Source organism: Pongo pygmaeus, chromosome 3 (genome assembly GCF_028885625.2).
Source record: "Pongo pygmaeus isolate AG05252 chromosome 3, NHGRI_mPonPyg2-v2.0_pri, whole genome shotgun sequence".
In the NCBI taxonomy this organism is placed as follows: Eukaryota; Metazoa; Chordata; class Mammalia; order Primates; family Hominidae; genus Pongo; species Pongo pygmaeus.
This window is the reverse complement of record NC_072376.2, coordinates 175211813-175234271: the sequence shown is the minus strand read 5'-3', so window position 1 is coordinate 175234271 and position 22459 is coordinate 175211813. Positions and strand designations below refer to the sequence as shown.

Sequence of the window (22459 nt, the reverse complement as noted above, 5' to 3'; positions counted from 1 at the left end):
ACACACACATGCACACATATAAATTTGTTTAAGGTCACAGTTTGGAATTAGCTAAGAAATTTAATATAAATGTATTGTATCAATATTTCTTTCAATAACAAAATACTATATTTAAATGTCCTTTACCACAGTAGACATATACCTAATAGACATTTTAAATAGAACATTAAAATGAAATAAAACATATGTGGAGAGCACAAAAGGGCCCAAGGGAGCAAGAGATAGAAAGTAAGAAAGTAATGGAAGTAAAGAAGAAGCCATATATATATATGCTTTTTTATATATATATAAATATGCTCTTTATATTTATATATGCTCTATTATAGATTTATATATATGCTCTTTCTTTTTAACCTTTTTATAGTGATTCCAAATTTTATATATAATCACTATAAAAAGGTTAAAAAGAAAGAGCATAAATTAGTTTTTAGCCGCAAGATTGGTTCATAAGATCTAATGGTTAAATGCAGCATCTACTCTTTAAAAAACTTTATGTACATATGCATCATCAGGAGAAAGCACAATCATGTATAAGCTCACATTTCAGGGATGTTGGGATCTCTATCTTAATCACGTTAGTGCTTATGTCGAATCATTTCACTCTCTTTTATTTAAAAAAAAAAGGTTATTTATAGCTATCAGTTTTTTTCTGGCCCTGCTTTATTTTGATCCCCAAAAAGTAAGCATGAAAATTACCTAGAAAAAAGTGCGTCTTTGCTTTTCAAAATAAGCATGTTCTCAGTTACTAGCAAACCTTCTTATAATTGATTCAAAAAGAAATATTAACGAAACATACACTGTTATTATCGTTAGAGTATTCATAATTCTAATGTACTACAAATACATTAAATAATTATAATTTGAAAAGGAGCTTGTAAAATTTGATGATACTACAGAAGCCCCAAAATAACCACATTCGCAAGACAACATTACAATGTGCTTTATAATTTCTGTGTATTACATTCCAATATGTTCATGTAAATTACCTAAATTAAAATCCTTCAGTAGATGTTGGTCATCAGCTTTAAATAAATTTTCCTTAAGCACATTTGCTTAATTTTTAATCATCTTCCCAGTGCCAATTTGCAACTAAAAATCCATCTAACCTCTTCCACATGCCTTAAATTTTATTGTTGCTTTACAATTACTTTAAATATCCTGAACAGTAATTACATCTGTGACTATATGCGAGATTATTGCAATATGCTTATATAATAAATGAATGCTTTAACAGGCCTATTTTGCCTTTTTTTAGTTTCAGCCAGAGTGGATAAAATTTATTTTTTTGACCTCTCTTAGCCTCATAGTTGATCTTAGCCTCTCCACACCTCCCAACCTAATTACATGAAGATATTCTTTTCACAGGCTTAGTAACCAGTTGCCAATTTATTTCATTTAGGGAAAAGTTCTTAAGGTTTTAAACTCTAATATGAAATTTTGAATTCTAATATAAAAATTTCTGAAGTTTTGAAGTCTAATATAAAATTACAGAATGACAAGCATGTAATGAATTTTGGAGATAACAGGATAACCTATATATTTTACAAATGATGTGTGTGATGAAAAGGTTTAAATAACTTGCCCTCAGTCACATTGCCATTTAGGACAGTACAAAACCAAGAATCCGCTAGGAGAATATTCTCAATGCTTTTCTGCATGTATTCCTCTTTGTTCATGCTTGCCAAAATAGCTCTTTTCCTTTTTCTTTTCTTTTCTTTCTTTCTTTCTTCTCTCCCTCTTTTTAAAGACAGTGAAAAAATGAGAAAATGATTTGGCTTTCCTTTCCATCTTTGAAAGGAAGGTTTGTTTTCCAGTTTTATTCCCTCAGGTTTTTCAATAATATTATGACTGCTTTAACTGAATTCATAGTCCAAAATGTTATGATCACTGGAGTAAACTGAAAAATTGTGTCCATTATACAAACAACATAGGTCTTGGTGGAATTTTATAAGCATACATCATATACTCTCTATATTACTAAAGTGAACTATCAAGATTTCTCTGATATTGCAGCACATTGGCATGAAGCAGACCAAAGTGTGCTATGCGATGTTCCCAAAAGAAGCATATCATGTGCGCCATAGTCAACCCAAGTTCAAGTTATACAGTTGGCTCCCTTGTAATTGTAATTGTGCAACACCCATCTGCCCCAACAGATCATCTTTCCTGACATATCATGGTGTCTGCCACCTTTATTAAAATGACTTTGGGAATTGAAGAACTCATAATACATGCATGTATGGGTATATCTGTGCAAAAAGTCATGGCACTTGACACTTATAAACGTAAAATCAGTAGTTGTCTGAGAAAACAAAAACATTGCAGATTACCCAAAATGCAAAACTTGTAGTCAAGGTGTGTTAGAGAAATAGTACTGGAGATTGTACGTTCAGAAAAGAAACGGGCAATTTCTGGAATAAAGCCATAGAGAAAGGTTTATGTGGGTGTGAATCAGAATAAAAAAATGTTCCTTCCCTCAAGCAAAAACACCATAGTTTTTTCCTCTGTTATTTCTTCTTTTTTAAGTAACTAGAAAGAAGGAGTTTGGGGGTATGGGTCCACAAAGTAAATAGACTTCCTCAAATAACTTCTTAATATTAGAGAAAATAAAATGCATTATTTTTCCTGATGGGGAAATAAGCAAGGGTATTCATTTGATTAGAGTCCCTGAAAAATGCTTGTGAGTGGATCCAGTGCTAGATTATATCAGACTCCTGGAATATGATGACACATATCTGTATGTATGCATTTTGATGGAAAGCAATGTGTGAAACGCTACGACATTATTTGAATAAACAACCTTTTTTATTAAACATGCTTTACCCAAGTTAAGAAAATTTAAGCTTAGTTTTAGATATCCACTTCTCTGTCCAAGTAAGTCATGCTAGCTGTAGGTGGGACATGTGCATGGAATGTGAATAATCACCCTTCTGGATGATTGATTGCTTCAGTTCACTGAAAGTGTTTGTTTACAAGTTTAAGCAGTCTGTGGAATTTGGCATGACAGGCCCCCTTTCTCTTGCCTTCAAGGCCGCTAGAGCTTCACTGGGACAAGATATGTCACAAATACTGAGAGAATTGCTAAAGGCTATGTAATGCTTCTAGCATAGCCATCTTTCATAGTGAACAATTGATATAGTAGACATAATAAATATTGCATAACCTTCAGAATTTTGGCAGTGGAAGTTGAAGCTGAGAACTTTCACTTTTTATTATTTAATTTTTTTTTCCCTCTGGAATCTCCAAGTCTATACAGTTTGAGGATATATTTAAATCATGAGAATGAATAAGGAAGGTTCTGTAGGTTTAATATATACTATGGAGCACTCGTATTTTTTTTTTTTAAAGATTCTGTTTAGAAATGATGGTTAGCGCTGCAAGCTTTCACGTTTTCTCTCAGTGCTCAAGAATTTTTTTTTTTTTTCTTCCAGGCAAGTTTCTGCAGCAGCGACTCCCTCCAGAGGCTCCGTGAACCGAGGGAAGGGAGTAGGAACACCAAATACGGATCCGTTCAAATAACCAAATGGCAGGGAGAGGCAGCAAAGTTTGGCCAGGAAGATCAAAAGGATCGGAGATGTTTTCAAGAATGGTTGAATAGATTCATTCTATTTCTCCGTCTCTTCCCCACCCGCCTCCCACTCGGTCCTCTCCGTGTTCCACTGCCCCCTCTCTCCGCCCCGTCTTCCTTCCAGAGCTGTGCCCGCAGCGATCTTAGAGTGCGCAGAAACGGCAGTCCCAGCGAAGGCAAAGGCTCCAGCACCGCCAAAGCGTTTAGTTTCTACTGGACTCGTTGAGAATACATCTTGAAGTCCAAAGATGCCCACGCTGACGTTAAGCCTGAATTTTGTTGCCTCGATTGCCGCAGCTGACTCTAGCAGAAGCCCAGTCAAGGGGGCGGCCCCTTACCTCTCGGCGAGTTGATATGCAAAATAGTTACGTCAGATGGTGGGGGCGGGGCACCCCCGGGTTGAGTGGCGGCAGCTCCTGCCTAGGGAGGAGGAGCGAGAATCAGCCTGGTTCAGTGACTGAGACAAACTGGAGGTGAGAGGAGCTGGTACTGTCCACTGTGTTGTCGGTGCTGAACCTGAGACGCGAGCGGACCAGTTGCTCCAGCACCTGAAGGCAACGCCCTCTTGCACCCTCTGTGCCCTGTGGGACCCGCTTCACCAACAGGACCCATATCAACTTGACAAAGGAGTGTGGTATCGGACGTGGGAGAGAGTCCTCTGTTTGCCACCTGGGCACTCATTCAGGCGTGACTTTGGAGATTTCTATAGTTTTAGACCAAACTATTTTTTTTTCCTCAGCTAAGACGATCTTTTTAGAGTTGTTTTTTTTTTTTTAATTGTGATTTATATTTCCACAGCGTTTAGGAATCTTTCTGGGGGACTTTTGTGACTGTTAAAATAAGGTAAGAAAAATAATATTGTTATAAATGTTACAAGTGGGGGAGAAATACGGACTGCTATACAAAAATTTAAAAACAAGTTATGCTTATTTTTATAATTTGAAACTGGACTTTTGGCAATGATTGCAAAAATATTTTAATAATTACTATTATTATTATTACAAGACAATCTGTTAGTGATTATGCACTGAATTCTAGAGGGGAAGTTGAGAGCTTTGCTTTTTGTGAAGTTGATGTCATTATGTTATATCTTGCTTTATAAATATAAATATTTTAGAGCAATACTTTCAGCAGGGTTCAAAGGATAGGAACCATTCCAGGAAACCCCCCAAATATATTAGCAAATGATATTAAATAAATCAACCAACAAGTTGTTTAGAACAAATATAATCAAATAATTATTTGAATGGACTAGTCTCTGGTTAATCATCAATATTATTTCCTATATCTAAAGCATAGACTTCAAAGTGCAGAGCTCTCTTAACGTTTTTTGGAAGGGAGGAGGTAGGTATAGAAACATTTACATCATGCTGGGTCCATTTAGATGTGTTATGCAGTAGATCCAAATAAAACTTGTGAAACTCAGTCTCTGAGCATTCCACACCCCAAGGTCATGTGTATTTCCAAGTTGGGGGCTGTTTGTTCTGCTGTTGACTAGCAAATGTCATCCCCTTGCCACCCCCTCAGGTTAGAGGTGGATGTAAATGGGAAGCTCTGATTTAATAATACAGTATTCGCTTGTATTATAGTCGCTTGTGCTGTTGGTAATTGAATGGAACTGGGAAGCGTGGGCTGAGAAAATGTCTCACTATTTCAGCAATGTTTAACCTCTTGCATGCTTAACAGAGAGCTTTTCTTTACTTAGAAGATTTTCTTTTGAAGCTATGTTCCTTTTGTCAATTGGCAGTGTATTCTGAGTGTGTACAGAGAAAGAATTCGGTGTGGAAAACGACTGAACAGTACTTCTCATAGTGAGCAATTATTAAATGATAGAAGTTCTCCTGTGCTCTTTGTATTTCTTATTACTATTCATGACTTTGACAGATGTGATGGTTTGCCTGATAAATGGAATTGTGGTCTCTCATTTATGTCATTTAGTAACATTAGATTAAGTATAAATGATGCCTGGAAAAGCACAGGGGTGGGGGATATTTCCTTTACATTCCAGAGAGAGAGAGTTTAGGTTGCAAGTAGACGTCCAATATTGATAGGAATGAGTTAAATATAAAGCTGTTTCATACTTAATAAGTATTATTCAACTGAATAGATCTATGCTTTTCAGCAGGCGTACACTAAGTTAGGTTTAAATATTTGTATATTTTAAAATATCATAAAATTTCTACTCTAGTTGCATTAGAGTTACTAGGATGAAGTTTAGCTTTAGAATTTTGTGATTTAAACTAAATCCTCTAGGTAGAGATTTTTCATTGTATTTACTACACAACCCTACAAGAGAGTGATTGCCACAAGAAATGCATATTGTTGCAAATACTAAAGGTCAAATGTAAATCTTTTGAAGTTGTTCACATGTTTTACCCTAAACAGATATTCTTTGTAGGATTCATGTCAGTCATGTGATCTTAAATTAAATATTCGTACAAATTTTGAAAGCCTGGATTGGGTAGAGGGGCAAAAAAGAATATATAAAACACTGAGCTAGGAAGTTTATACAACATAATCTCCTTTAAATACACAGAGAATCATTCCTTCCACTACAAATTTTGAAATGTTCTTGTTAAAACTAATTATGTTGGTATAAATATTTAGGCTGTGAAATTTCTAACAGAATTATGGCTTATTTTATTTTCAATTTTATTTATTATCTTGAAACATTAATACATATCTTAATTTTATAACTTATTTGAAAGGCATACTATATATAAACACATTTACTCAAAATGTACCTGAGTGTGTCATTGACTTCCATTTGCACAGTTTTCCAAGATGTATGTCTTTATTGAAGTATAAATATTTACCTTGAACTACCAATATCTGGAATTCTTTAAGATGAAATTTAATGTTTCATCTAACAATAACATATTTAAACACTGAAGTCAAACTATGCTACTGGCAATAATAACCAAAGGTTGACTCAATGAGATTGCAAATGTAAAACATTAGCTGCATTTTTTTTCTGATTTTTCTATACTTTTAGCTTTTGCAGCTTAGTCCTGAAATAAGGGAAAATTAGATTCCCATCATAAGCCCAAATTTAGCATATAGGGGACACTACTTAAATGCAGAATAACATTTCCACTGAAACTAATAAAATTGCCAACTTTGAAGACACTTATGAAAGATATTCAAATGTGGTGGCCCCTTATTAAGTCTTTGATCCACAAAGAAATGACCGTATTTTGGAGTTATAATAAATTCATGTAAAATGTAAAGGATTATTCAGTAACACAACACTGGATGTCTTGTTAAGACATTAACTCATTTCATTACAGACACACTGCAAATATATACAGCACTGTTTGCAGAAAAGTGATGAACTTCATAAAGTCTACAGAAAATTATCAAAATAATTTAATTATATATTACATGATGTGCTCAATTTGTCTTTTTAAATTGTTTCTCAACCTCTTAAGGGTTATCGATCAAACTAAAAATTGAGTCAAAATGAAATTTATAGATAGATTGTTTCTTCTTACAAATAAAATGCATTCCTGTTTATGTTTTGTGAGATTTAAGATAAGGGTGAATCAATTTGGAATTTTTATTATCAAGGCTGTATATTGCTTGCTTTCTTTTTTGTTTGTTTGTTTTGTTTTCTAGTTACTAACATGGGCGATAGAAAAATACAAGTCATAATAAATCTGAAATACTCTAAAAAGTCTGAAAAAAATTAAAATACCTTTTAAAATGATATTTAAGAAGTTATTTGCCTAATAATTTACTGATAGTTTTCTTTGAATAATGACCATTTAAAAATAATATTTAAAGCTCATTTATCAATAAGACCCAAAGGCCTTCAATGACATCTTTCTATTAGTTCTTCATATTTGCCCAAAATTGACATAGTATCTCTCGTATTTTTTACTACTTAATATATTATGAAGCTCAAAAGACTCTTGTGAACTAATAAACTAGAAAAAATACTTCCTGTTGTTAGAGTCATTCTAAGAGTCAAGTGACCAATTATCCTTTACCAAACAGAGTTAATCACCTTCTGCTTCAACACCTCCAAAGTCTTTTGGGTATATCCTACTTAAGGTTAGCTGTAGAATCGCTTGTGGAAATATCCTAATTTTCCAATTAAATTGATAACCATACAGTAAAGCAATTGGTCCCTCTGTGTTTTAAATCACCTTAGTATTAACGAATTGATATTATTATAATGGATGGGACCATGTTTTGATAAACTCAGAGTTCCAATGGGTTTTCTGAAACAGGATGAATTAATAGTATAAGTAATTGAGACAATTAGAATGTATATACGTGTGTGTGAATTTATGTGTGTACATATATATTTACACATATATGTATATACACATATATATGTAAATTCTACTGCACAATAAACATGCAAGGGCATGACCTAGAACATGCAAGTTAAAGACATGCTAGCTAGTACAAAATAATTTAGATAATAAGCTGTAATACAATATATAACTTTTAGTGGCAATTTTGTCTTTTAATTATTGTTATTTTTTATTTCGGCTAGAATGCTTGTGCACATACCAGTTTTTTTGGCATTAAAATGACATTTAGAACCTCTCATGCTGATTGGCAAGGCAAGGAACAATTGAAAATGAATATTTGCCAGGAATAAAAAACAAAATGGATGTGTGCATAATGAAGAGTTTATAGCACCTTATTAATTGTTAAAAAATATGAGTTCTGATAAAGGATTTGGAAATTACAATCTATAAAAGTAAAACATCAAGTTTACTTCCTACAAATCTTCAGATAATAAGCCATGCACCTCTGTAGAACAGAGCCTGAATATCCCTGCGCATAACATATTTTTATTCCTTGTGTATTAATGTTTTCACACATAAATGTGGTGAAATAAGAGAACAGCTTCACTCTGAACTTTCTTGGTTTAAAATCAAGTAATTAATATTAATTTAATATTTTTATTCCTTGTGTATTAATGTTTTCACACATAAATGTGGTGAAATAAGAGAACAGCTTCACTCTGAACTTTCTTGGTTTAAAATCGAGCAATTGATATTAATTTAATGTGGCTTTTGGTATTAAATTATATAAATCTCTAAATAAAGCAAAGTGGTTGCTTAGTGAGTTCATTTGTATGTCAATACATAGAATATTATTTCAACTCATAACTAGTTCATTGCACAAGTAACAATTCCAAAGCAAAAATTTAAAAATACTTCTTCATTGAGTTGTATTTAAATATACATTGTAATAGAGAAACTTACTTTACTGATGTATTTTCTCTGTGAATATAGCACCAAGGTAGCAATTAAGACATACATACAGTAGCAATTAAAACATACACACCTGAGCTATATTCCCCAAAGATGATGATGAAATGGAAATAATTTACCTTTTATAGTTGGACCATTAGATATTGTTTTATTGTCTCTTGAGTTATTATTATTTTTAAAATTCCAAAACCCTAAAAGTAAATGTCCTTACATGAAAACACAAATGCCTACCTGCTCTCTGTAGTTACATGTCTCTTTTCTCAAAGCCCCAGCAATTGCTGTGACTCCACTGTCAATCAGACTCTGAGCTGCCTCACTTAGGATTATGGAATCTGGCTCTTCATATTTCTAAAGAAAAAGAACCAGTGAGTTGGTACTAGTAAAGACATTTGTTGCTTCATAATGAAGTGTCTATTGATATCATTTGGTCTTTGATCCTGAATTTGCTTTTTCATCTGGGAAAAGGAATAAGATAGACATAGATACCATTCAAAGTATTAATAGGTATTCATATATATTTCATTGATATCAGGCCATAAACCCATATTAAGTAATGTAACATTTGCATGGCTTTGTAAAGATTGATACTATTCAATCCTTAATTACTCATATGAATATAAGAAAGCAGAAACTCACATCAAATCTCCATACCACTGTATCCTATGGTCACACAACTAGGAATAGGTGAATTAGGGAATCAAACCAAGTTTACATGTCTAGTACCTCTATTTAGGTCAAAAGTCCAGTAACTAGCTATGTCATTTTCAAAACTAAGCATTTTTACTATGATAATCTGTTTACTATATGTAAATGCCTCTTATTATTTCCCCAAGACTATTGCTTAATTATTAAGTCATTGAAATTATTTTATAGCATATATTCTTTAGTATACACACTTTAGAATGCATAATACCAAAGACTTTAAGGGGTTTTCCCTCTGTATTTAATGTTATAAAGATGCTACATTAATTGACCTCATAGAATATTCAAAATATTAGCAGCAGCCAATATTTCCCTTGGTGCCTCAAACAGCATAAGAAACAATAGAATAGAGTAGATAATGTTTCCTAGGAGTCAAGTTGTTTTTCTTTTTCCCTTAAAAGTCCTACTGGAGATGAAATTCAAACACTTGGTGAAATTTAGACCATTTCAAGCAATCAACATTTGTGGTATCAACTGCTACTCACACGTAATCCTTCAGATTAGTTAGCTACTAAAGTTTTGAACAGTTTGTGAGATTAAATCAAGATTAAATAAAATAATCAAAACAAATGACTAGCTTTGAGGCACAATACCAAGGAGGTAATCTAAGGCGGGCTCTTGAAGGCTTTGGAAACATTACTTTATTCTATTGTTTCTATCTAATTGTATTTGATGTAAAGGGAAATATTGGCCACTAGCTGTTGCTCTTTGTTTTCATATAGCATTTAGGGTGACTGAGAAAGAGAAGAGGTGACTGCTGTTAGCAGTATTTATAACACAGCTCCCTGGTGTGCCAGATAGTTGCATCAGACTCCCTACTGAATCCCCATTATACAAGTTTTTGGTTGTCTTTATTAAGTGGATCCCAAAGGAGATAGAAAAGTTTGATTTTCTTAAGAGTGTTTAACTTTAAAGTGGAAAGCGTATAGGACCTTTTATTTTATATTTTACATATTGGTTAACAATAATCAATGTTTCACTTTTGACATGAAGGCTGGCATAAATGTTTTTAATCTTGAAATTTTTACGAGATTGTGTATACCATTTGTGTAACTCATTGTTCCTCATTCTCTGTGGAGCCCTAGGAAGTCCATTCACTCCAGCAGCTACAATTATCATCTTTTCACAGATATCCTCCAAATCTGTAGCTCTGACCCAGATTTGAAGTCCATTAATGTATTTACAAAGGTCTGCTGGACATTTTAACTCTGATTTCATGGTGACAGCACAAACCCCATGAACTCATGATCTCATCCCTAACATGATCCCCATTCTATTTTTTTTCTGGCAGTCAGTTGATGACAAATTCTCCTTCAATTTACTTTGGTCTAAAAATTTATAAATATTTAAAAATTACATTGTTCTTCCTATACAATATGCAGCAGGTACACAAGTTTTAAATCCCTCACTTTATCATGTAGCTTTGTCTGATTCCCAATTCTCTATTTTTCTCTTATCATTTTTACCTTGACCCAGACTGTCCAAACTGAGACACAATTATTTTGACATTCTTTACACTAGTCTTATTCTTGTTTCTTCCTGCTGTAATAATAATGAGACAAAATTTCTGATGATTCATAATATCCCATGCATAGTCTTAAGCATTTATAAACACAGTTTCATTTTATATGCATAACAGTTTATAATGTAGATATAGGGAAACCATCTTTTTTTAAAAAAAGTTAAATTATTTTTCAACTGTTATTTTAGATTCAGGGGATATATGTGCATGCTTGTTACCTGGATATATTCCCCGATGCTGAGATCTGGGGTATGAGTGATCCCACCACCCAGGTACTGAGCATAATACCCAAAAATTAGTTTTTCAGCCTTTGCCTCCCTCCCACCTTTCCACTCTTGTAGACTCCAGTGTTTGTTATTGTCATCCTTATGTCCATGTATATACAATATTTAGCTCCCACTTATAACTGGGAACATGGGATACTTGGTTTTCTGTTCCTGTGTTAATTTGCTTAGGATAATGGTCTCCAGCTGCACCCACATTGCTGCACAGGACATGATCTTATCCTTTTTTATGGCTGTGTGGTATTACATGGTGTATGTGTACCACATTTTCTTCATCCAATCTACCATTGATAAACACCTAGGTTGGATCCATGTCTTTGCTATAGTGAATGGTGCTGCAATGAGCGTGCAAGTGCATGTATGTTTTTTGTAGAATGATTAATTTTCTTGTGGCTATCTACCCAGTAATCGTATTATTGGGTCAAATGGTATTTCAGTTTTAAGTTCTTTGAGAAATCTCCAAACTGCTTTCTTCAGTGGCTGAAGTAATCTATATTCCCACCAATAGCATATAAGACTTGCCTTTTCTCTGCAGCCTCCCCAGTATCTGTTGTTTTTTGAATTTTTAATCATAACTATTTTGACTGGTGTGAGATGGTGTCTTATTGTGGTTTGATTTGCATGTTTCTGATGATTTGTGACATGGAGCATTTTTTCATGTTTGTATGTCTTCTGAAACCAAGTCTTAAGGTATTGACCACAGAGCTGAGACTCAGATCAAGTTTTGTCTGAAGTCAACTGCATGATCAGATCCTAATCTTTACGTCCTGCTGTTACAGATTTCATATCTTTGGATTTCTCTTGATTAAAATATGCTTTAAAATGCCACTGTGTTCAGAAATCATCATTAGATCTCTAATTTTTACATTAAGTTGACACTCTCTGCTGCTTTAAAGATTCTTCTAATTGGTTCTACACCCTGCAAGTAGTCAACCTGCTTTTCCATTTTCTGATATGTGAAATGCACGCATGCAGAACAAAGATAAGTTAAAATCTAAACCATCACATAGTTCCTTACCTCTGTATAAACACCATGTCCTGTCTGGACTGTTGTACTTTCAAGAATCCCTGTTTAGGTCCCACTCTTCTGCATTCGGTCAAATGTTCTTATAGTTTAAGAGCATATTGTGCTCCCATGTGATTTTCAGAGTTGTTGTAGTTTTTGTTGCAGTAAATGTCATGTCAGTGTCACTTTGGATCTCATCAAAATGTTCATGTTTTTAAAACATATGTGTGGTTTCTGTTGTGACATACAAATTATCACAGACTTAGCCACATAAACATTTATTATCTCCCGATTTCCATGAACTATGAGTCTGGGTACAGGTGAGTTGGCTCCTCTGCTCAGGACCTCACCATCAAGGTTTCTGCCAGCCCTGGGTTTTTATTTGAGGCTTGAGATTTTCCAAGATCACCTAACAGTTGGCTGGATTTGTTTCTTTGCGGCTCAGAACTCATGGAGACTTGCCTCTTCAAGGCCGGCAGAAGAATTAATCTGACTGCTTCTGTTTCTGACCTCTAACCCAGCTTTTAAAGGCTCACTTATCCAGTCAGGCCCAGCTAGGGTAATCTTCCTTTTGATATACATTTAATCACATCTTTAAATCCCTTCCTTTTTGCCATATAATGTGACCACAAGAGCAATAGCACATTACCTTTGCCATGGTCTATTGGTCAAAAGCAAGTTATAGGTCCTGCCTACACACAAGGTGAGGTGATTATACAAGAGTGTGTGTCACTGGGATTCAGGTAGTGTTCTGCCTACTGTACCTTGTTGAAGTTTTACTTAAACCTTAATCTTTATTGCTTGAATGCCACTGGGCTCGTCTTTCTAACCCTAAATTTATCACCTAAACTGTGTAGTAGACAGTCTGGAGTGGCTTTTGGATTCGTTAATGTGTCATAGGCTGTTCTTCCTAATTAAATCTTTTATAGGAAGAAGCCTAGAAACTTCTTCTGTGTGTAAAAAAAAAACCTGTATAGTTTACAATTACTTCATACATATATAAATTAATTGATCCACATTGGATTTTATTCTCTTTTTATGCTTGCATTTGTTACATAATGCTTTGTACATTTAGGACTATAATAGATTTATGATGATGGATTTGCTTAATGTTTTTTGATATTAGAGTTTGGTCATTTGCTGTGTTTTCCCATTTTTAACTTTGGTCTCTGACTGAGAACCACACAAAGAATATTTTATTATGAACTTATTACATTCAACATGGACTATTTTCATGCAAATCAGAAACTTGTATTTAACATTATATTTATACTCTTTTACAGATAACATAGTAATTACATAGAAAGTGAACATGACATTCTACACTTGTTATTTAGGAAAAGTGCAAGAAATATACTTTAGATTTACTTTAAAAGAAAAACTTCAACATTTGAAAAAACATCATGTTCAAAAGATCTTCAACAAAAGATTTATGTGCTGTGGATATTTTTTTCTTGTTTGTGTAGTCTAAAGATTAGTAAATTATTGGGCAATGATTTTTACTAACATTAATTACACAGAAAAAAGCCATTGCGCTTATATCTTCTATATACAATTAAAACAATTTTATTTTGACAAAAGCTAAATAAAGATAACTAACTAATAGGTAAATTCGATTTTTCATTCTTTTATAAACAATACTTTAAAAAATATTATTAAGATTATAGCTATTTTGGCTGGGTGCAGTGGCTCAAGCCTGTAATCCCAGCACTTTGGGAGGCCAAAGCGGGTGGATCACCCAAGATCAGGAGTTCAAGACCAGCCTGGCCAACCTAGTGAAACCCCATCTCTACTAAAAATACAAAAAATTAGCTGGGCATGGTGGTGGGCACCTGTAATCCCAGCTACTCGGGATGATCAGACAGGAGAATCACTTGAACCCAGGGGGTGGAGGTTGTGGTGAGCAGAGATCATGCTATTGCACTCCAGCCTGGGCAACAAGAGTGAAAGTCCGTCTAATATATATATATACACACACACATATAGTTATTTTAAGAGAAATAAATTAATTCAATGAATATATTAAATACCTGCTGTTTCAGGTATCCTTTCAGGTGCTGGGGATGAGTAGCAATGAGAGAGACAGAGTACCTGCCCTACCCTCTCTGTGGCAAGATAGACAATAAGCAAACTAATAAGGCCAAAGTATAATATAATATCTGGCATTGATAAGTGTTCAGGTAAAAAGTAAAACAGGTGAAGTATTACTAAGGGATAAGAGTGCTACCTAAGATTGGAGTTATCATAGGTTCCATCTTCATGCCATCCTGAGGAACACATTAAGTAATTTCTGATTGAAGTTAAGATTCCTTATCATTCTAAAATGGGGGAGTGAATGTTTTTATCCATAATTATAACTGAGAAAACATGATATTAGTAAGCCCTAGGGACTTTAAGAAAGAGCTTATCATCCAGTAAGAAGTCAATACGTTTAGGGTGGAAGAATATTGAATACTGAACATCTACTCACAAAATAGAAGTTTATGATTATCAAGTATTGATTTTAAGGTATAATACCTTAAAATCCTCTTGAATGAACTTCAATTTGTAAAATTCTATTCAGTTTTAAATGACAAATTGTTGGCAAAAACCAGAAGGCACATATCATGAAAAAAGTAATTACTTTTTGTGGTTTTCTTGTTAATGAAAATTAGCTTTCATTTTTGTTTGGCACTACAATGTATTTGAAATATGTTAAGTCGTTTTTTTTTCTTTCCACTTTTAAACATACTATACAGAGCATGTTGCAACTAAATTCTGGGACTTAAAGCTAATTTCTGAGTATAAATTTAGACCGTTTTAGCATTGTGCAGTTTGTTTGTTCAGAACTTGACATTTTTTCATAGAAAATTTAAGTTCTCTAAAATGTATGTTCCTTTAAGGCAATGATTGAGTGAGCTGGTATTTATGTTAACGATTCATTATCCCAGACACTATGGCATTATTAGGGAAAGAGAAATGTTTACAACGCTTTTCGGGTTTGTGCACATGCTTGAGAAACTACAGTGATTGTCTGTTATTATGAAATTGCATTGTTTATTCAAATAGTGTGACATCATGGGACTATGTAGGAAAAAAAGCAAAAGAAAATAATAGTAATAAAAATACATCTATACCTTTAGAAAATAAATGCAAAAATTAAATGCACAATATTGGCAGAATATCAAGAGTTAGTGCACTTACAAGGAAAATAAGACTTGAAAGAAGTGCATGAATTGTGCCAAAGATTTTCCTGAATTATTTCCTTGGTGACATTTCTCATAAAGCTATAATTAATTGGAGTAAAAATCATTAAAAACCGAAGAGAAGGTTTCTAGAAAATGCTTTGCATTTAAAGTCTACTTATTTACAATTCATGACAACAACGATTTCAAATTAATACCCTCTGGAACTGTTTACTTTCTTTTAGCCAGTGCCTTGTTTCTCTACATGTCCTGAGGCCTGAGAAAGTCGAAGGGCTTTCATTCTGTTTGTTTCCCTGTCTGTACACAAATAGTACAACTTAATTGACAATGTCTGTAGTCGGACTGTGTGCCCAGCTGTGAAAACTGCTCCGGATGCTACTCTACTGGACTTCTAGTTAATTATACATGTTTTGCTGAACACCTCGGTTAAGTTAAAAACTGTCTAAAAATCAGTACAGGGAGCTCAAGAAGGCATTAAGAACATTCTGATTCTGGCCTTCTAGTGCCACTTTGTTTTGCCTCAAAAATAGTCTTCAGGTAGAGCAAATAAAGGTATTTTTAAATGCAAAATAACTTTTTGAAGTTGCAAAATTTGGAATTGTTTAAATATTTGAAGAAGCCACACTGTTTCTCTTGAAATTGCTGTGTCCTATTTATTATTGGCCTTAAATGGATTTGATTTATAAATGGTTAGGACACTATGGAAACCCTGCTGTGTGATACTCAGGCTTTTACTGCCCCAGTTTTTAGATCTTAACACTGGGCTCTTGATCCAGAAAGTAGAATGTGACAAGATGCCAAGTATACAAGAGACTTCTGTAAAGCACCAGCAGGCTTAAATTAATCTGTGATAGTCATTAGAATATGGCAGGTCACATACTAAAATTTTGCTGTTTAGCTCAACTACAATGGACTTAAACATCATTTTTTGTTCTATTTCAGAATCTTTCAAACTTTTAAAACTGGCACAAAGTTAGAGCATATCAGTCTTCAGAAACTGTTAAACAGACAGTATGTTTTGAATTAGCAACTTCATACCAAGGACCATGTCCCATATTTATATAACTGACACATTTGAAAATAAAAACTATCTCAAGATATTTTTGATTGGGATGTTGCTACATGATTTTTAAACATCCTGCTCAAAATATAAAACCTGCTAATTTAAAAACTTTTTCCAATTAAATTTTTTTCTTTTTTTTTTTTTATCAGAGAGAAAGAGTATCATATATTCCCTAATGATTCAGTTGAATACCTCCACTGGAGCATTCTGGAAAAAGAAACAAAACTGGTTTCTAATGATTTAACATAGCTTCATGTGATAGTGTTATTCATTCCTGATTTCAAACTAAATTAATTGATTTCTCTATAATAGCATTTTTGCAATTAGTTGATCTTTCCTATATGAAATTTAAATTTAACCACAGCACATGTGATTTATTGAGATTACATTAAGGCCAAATTTTAGTAAAATTTGCTATTATTTGGCATGCAGTTTTTATGTAAATGTCTAGTGATCTACAAACTTTTGAAACATGTATTTGAAATTCAATTATGCTTTTATTATTATAACATTTCCCCAGAAGTTGAATTACTTGGTAAAATCACATGATCACTTTTAAGTAATAGGAATAGGTATTGTCATATTATTTTCTATGATGATTACATCAATACATTCAGACTAGCAATTGTTGAGATATTATTTAACCACGGTGTTGGGTGCCATGATTTTGTTAAGAGTAAAAATGCACTCTGGATTTTTATTTACATTTGCTTATTAGTGAATGTGATGTTTTAATGTTTTTTTCTGGTAGTAATTCTTCTGTTGTAACATTTCTTTATGTCTTTGAACATTAACTTAAAAGAATCTTAACTTGATTGTACAGAATCAGTGAAAATAGATGCCATAGAATAATAATAATTGTTTATTGAACAATTATTGTACCTCAGACACATTTCTAGACACTATTAATTTATTTTGATAAAACTTTAGAAGAACATTTAAGGTAGAACCAAGCTGACATCAAGGTTTCTGGGAGGTTACAGCCCATACTGCCTCAGACAGGAAGCACACATGTTTATCTCTGGCTCAAAAGGCCCCAATGATCTCTGTCTTATATTAAGAACTCTGTGGCTTTACTGTTATATTTTCCACATAAACTGATTTTTCTTCCATGTCTAAAGTCTTCCTTTAAAAACATTAGGCCCAGTATGTCTTTCTAGGAAGCACTTGGCCTTCTCAAGTATGTAAATATTTATTCAAAATAACTTATCTCTTGAATATCTAGGATTCCAAACAAAATTTTTATTCTGATATAATCCTGATTAGCCAATATTCTTTAGGAAGTTCTAAACTGTTAGCGAAAACCAAAAGCACCACTAATTAAAAATTTCCTTAATTTAGAGGAAAAATAAAACAAACTTTATTAATGTGATTATATATCTGTTTTTCATTCAAGTCTTACCACTAAATGGCGGAATAGTGAAACTTCTATTTCAGGCATACTCCACATGTTTTATCTTAGTAACAGATGTCAAACTGAACATAGTATTGAAACTGAGTTACAAATTAAGTAAAATCATAAGGTAGCATTTCTACCAGGAACAAAAATATTTTTCAGAAGCACGTTATATGTGTGTGCTTATATATATACATATATACATATACACACACAGATACAAATATATAGACAAGTTGAAACTACATTGACTTTTTTTATTTTTTATTTTTTGAGAGACAGGGTCTTGCTCTGTCACCCAGGCAGGAGTACAGTGGCATGATCACAGCTCACTGCAGCCTCCACCTACTGGGCTCTAGCGATCTTTGGGGGGGATGATGCACATTAGCCCTTCAAGTAGCTGGAACCACAGAGATGCAACAACACACAGAGCTAATTTTTTTAAATTTTATTTTAGATTTCTTTGTAGAGATAGGGGTCTCTCTGTGTTGCCCATGCTGTTCTTGAACTCTAGGCTTGTGAGCCACCACACCTGGCTAATTTTTTTAAAAAACATTTTTATATTTTGGAGAGATGGTTGGTCGGGGGGTGGGTACAGTCTCTCTATGTTGCCCAGGCTGGTCTCGAACTCCTGACTCAGCCTGGATTACAGGCTTGAGCCATCAAAGTGCTGGGATTACAGGCATGAGCCACCGCTCCTGGCCCAAACATTAATTTTATAGGTACAAATGAATAAGAAGTAGAAAAACTAAGGAAACAATGCAAACAATAAAAACTTTCTGGAAAGACTCTTCAAAGAAAAGACAGTAAACTGATCTCAAGGAGAACTGTAACTTACAGAGTACACAAAAATGTGACTTTTATGAGGATTTATCACTTTATTTTGTATTTTCTTATAGCAATAGAGTGATTGTATAATTCTGTACTACAAATAAATCTTACTGCTTTTGTTATTGGCCATACTTTAAAAAATCAAGCATGAAAGAACAATTGTAGATTTAAAATCTACCTTTTGCCTGTTGTGAAGACAGCTCCTTGTGAAACGCTTCTTGATGTTGGACTTGTTCGACATTTTTTGAAAAGCAGTATTTTTATGTTAAGTTAGGGAATGTTAACTAAAGAGAAATAGGAGCTAAACTTAGAAACTAATTCCCATATAAGAATATTTATAAAATTTTGAAGGAAATAAAAATAAGAAAACAAGTGAAATCATAGTTAAGAAGAGCCTACAGAAACAGGATAACTAAATTTCATGTTATGTTCTGAATGAGATCTTCAGAAAGAAAAGGATGTTAGGGCCAGGCGCGGTGGCTCACACTTGTAATCTCAGTGCTTTGGGAGGCCAAGGTGGGGGCAGATCACTTGAGGTCAGGAGTTCGAGACCAGCCTGGCCAACATGGTGAAACCTCATCTCTATTAAAATACAAAAATTAGCCCGGGCATGGTGGCGTGTGCCTGTAGTCCTAGCTACTTGGGAGGCTGAGGCAGGAGAATCACTCGAACCTGGGAGGTGGAGGTTGCAGTGAGCCAAGATCCCACACTGCACTCCCGGGCAACAGAGCAAGACTCCATCTCACACACACACAAAAAGAAAACAAAGAAAGAAAGAGAGAGAGAGAAAGGAGAAAGAAAGGAAGGAAGGGGAAGGGGAACGGGAAGGGGAAGGGGAAGGGAAGGGAAGGGACATTAGGTAAAAAACACAGAAACTCAGAATAAGGTGTGCCTCAGTTAATAATAAGGTATTGGCATTGGTTTATTAGTTGTGACAAATGTTTCATACTAACCTGAGATGTTAACAATAGGGAATACTAGGTGTTGGGTATATGATAACTGATATATAGTATATGTACCATCTTTGCAACTTTTCTGTAAATCTAAAGCTATTATAAAATTTAAAAAATGAGTGAAACATAAAAATATGTTATAAAAAGGTTCTTTTAGCTATAGATATAGTGATGTCAGTATGGTATTAAGGAATTTACTCTAGAAAGGAAATTCTATTTTCAATCCTTCTGCTGGAATAAATTCACAACAAAGTGACATGGATGTTTCAGTTACAAGGGAGATATTCTTCAGATGGATAGACAGATAGATGCATAGATTCATAGATAGATATATAAATACATAGATATGGACGTTATATTTACATAGATATCTCCATTCAAGTGTTAGAAAGAAAACAACATTGGGTGCTTAATTGATTAAGCTTTAGGTTCCACAAAAATCACTATTATTTCCTTTATTATCATGCATATAAATGAGAAATTATCAAAACAGGAATCTTTTAGTTATAAAAAAATCAAAATCTTAACTATTATTATGAAACTGTGAACTAGTTTTAGTCTGTTTATCTCCTCCTAAGTAAAAGTATTGCATAAACTACTATTTCATGATCTGGTCACAGAGATTAAGTGAAAAACATTCCCACTTAAACAAATCACTTTTTAAAAAAAGTTTAGGAAATTCAAAATAGTCTCTCCACTGGCCTTGGAGAATCATCATACACATCAGGACACTCTAAGCTTTACCACATTCAACTTCCTGAAGTTTGGTAGAAATTATTAATACTCACCAATGTTTTTGATTCTCTAAACTATCTGAGCATATGGAAATATTATCCTTTCTAATTCTTCCTAAGTTAGGTATGGCCATGTGACTTGTTTGTTCAGTAAAATAATAGAAAAGACAGCATTATCTCCATCTGGGAGTATTTAAGAACTGATGCATGATTCTCCGTTTTCTTCCCTTATTATGGCATATCCTCATGTCCATGTTGAGGCAGGGCTGTCATGAGATAGGCTATTCTTCATCAGTTTGTTTTTAATAACTTCATGAAAAGACTTTTCCTTGCCAACCTTCAGTGCATATGTAGGGAAAGCAAGAAATACATTTTTAGGTCCCTGAGATTTGGGAATTGCTTGTTGTAGAAAATAGACAATTATGACTATAAACATTGTATGGAAACCTCTTTAAACTTGCATTTTATAGATATTTTGAAAATAGAATTGTATTTCTATCATACCTATCAGTAACATCCCACTTATGCTTTGTGTGTTTTTAGATATACATTTTGATTCTTATTTCTTAAAGCTCATCATGTTGAGATAATTTAGATATTTCCTTTTCACTACTTAAAAAGTAAATTCTCATATTTTATATGTTTATGGTTATCTTTATAGGTAAATATGCATGCCTATAGAGATTTACATTTGTGTATGTGTGTGTGCACTGGTAATGAATATGTGTGTATTCATTACATATTCATTGTATGTATATGAATATACATTGTATATTGTATTCATTGTATATGAATATACATACAATCAATATATATTGTATTCATTGTATAATGAATTGTATAATATGGAAACTTATTTTTTAAAATTTAGGGGGGAGTCTCACTTCTTAATTTACCACCTACAGGAATAACTTTGTGTGAATGTTTACCATTTAAAAGTAGTTTTACATTAGACAGCATATGTTTTTATAAAAATTTACATAAGAAAATTCCAAACAAAAAACAAATTAAAAAAATTTAATGAACCACATTATTATTATATGTATACACCATATTTCACCTAATTCTCTTTGCTTTTCTTTATTGGTATCTTACTGCAATATGTATTCACTTTTTTGTGGGTCATTATATTTGTCTAATCAATTTTTCAAAAGAACCATGATGTTCTTGATGTTTACAACCTCATCACCAAGAAGCACTGCTTTGTATTTGGTGTCATCATGCAGAGCTGACAAGGTTGTTTAAAATATTAAGTTGAGTTTGATTCCATACTAATCACACACACTGTATTTGAGTGATTGCATGCACCATAGAATACTCTGACATGTTTGATTGTAGTGAATGGAATGAAGCTCAAATAGTAACTTAGAAATAAATTTCCATTTGGAATAGCCTTGTAGGAGAAGAGTTCAAATTAAATCCTCTTAGTGCATTAAAATGCAAATATAAGAAGGCAATCCAATTGAGTTACATCGATAATAGAACATATAACACAAATGGAAATTCCTCCCAAATAATTAAGTTATAGCTGTATAAATCACTGATGTGTGCATTTGAATTTTGTTCCTTGTGTGCATGCTTGAAAGTTCACTAACTTTGGATCACATTAGAATATGTTTTGTTTATCTCCCGCAGACCAGTCTCTAGGCAAGTTCTTTTCTCCACTGAGGCCAATGAAGTCTCGTCCCTGTTCTTCACTGCATTTGCTGTGCTATAACTAAAGCTTTAAGCTCTGCCAGCAGGTTTTGTTTTAGACGTAATTATGAAAGCTCTTTAATTGGGCCATCACCCTGGGAGGTTCAATGTCTTGAGCTTTTTCAGTAAATAATTTTGACTCTAAAATATGCATTATCATGATAACAATAATGTTTGTACTTCTGTTATATAATCTTGAAGGGAAAAAAACAAAAAACTTGAGATAGTTCTGCTTGGAAACTCTGCAAAGGTATTTTTTTTTCCTGGTGTGTGTGTGTGTGTG

The 22459-nt window shown here is 33.5% G+C and overlaps 1 protein-coding gene across 2 annotated transcripts in view; it reads left to right on the top strand.

The window, feature by feature from the left end:
- The window catches only part of FSTL5 (follistatin like 5), an 814279-nt gene that overhangs the window by 36227 nt on the left and 755593 nt on the right, over nt 1-22459 (top strand). For both annotated transcript variants that reach the window (XM_054485700.1, XM_063664253.1), the window contains one exon: nt 3432-4411. The gene's annotated coding sequence lies outside the window, so the exon portion shown is untranslated. The remainder of the gene's footprint in view (nt 1-3431; nt 4412-22459) is intronic.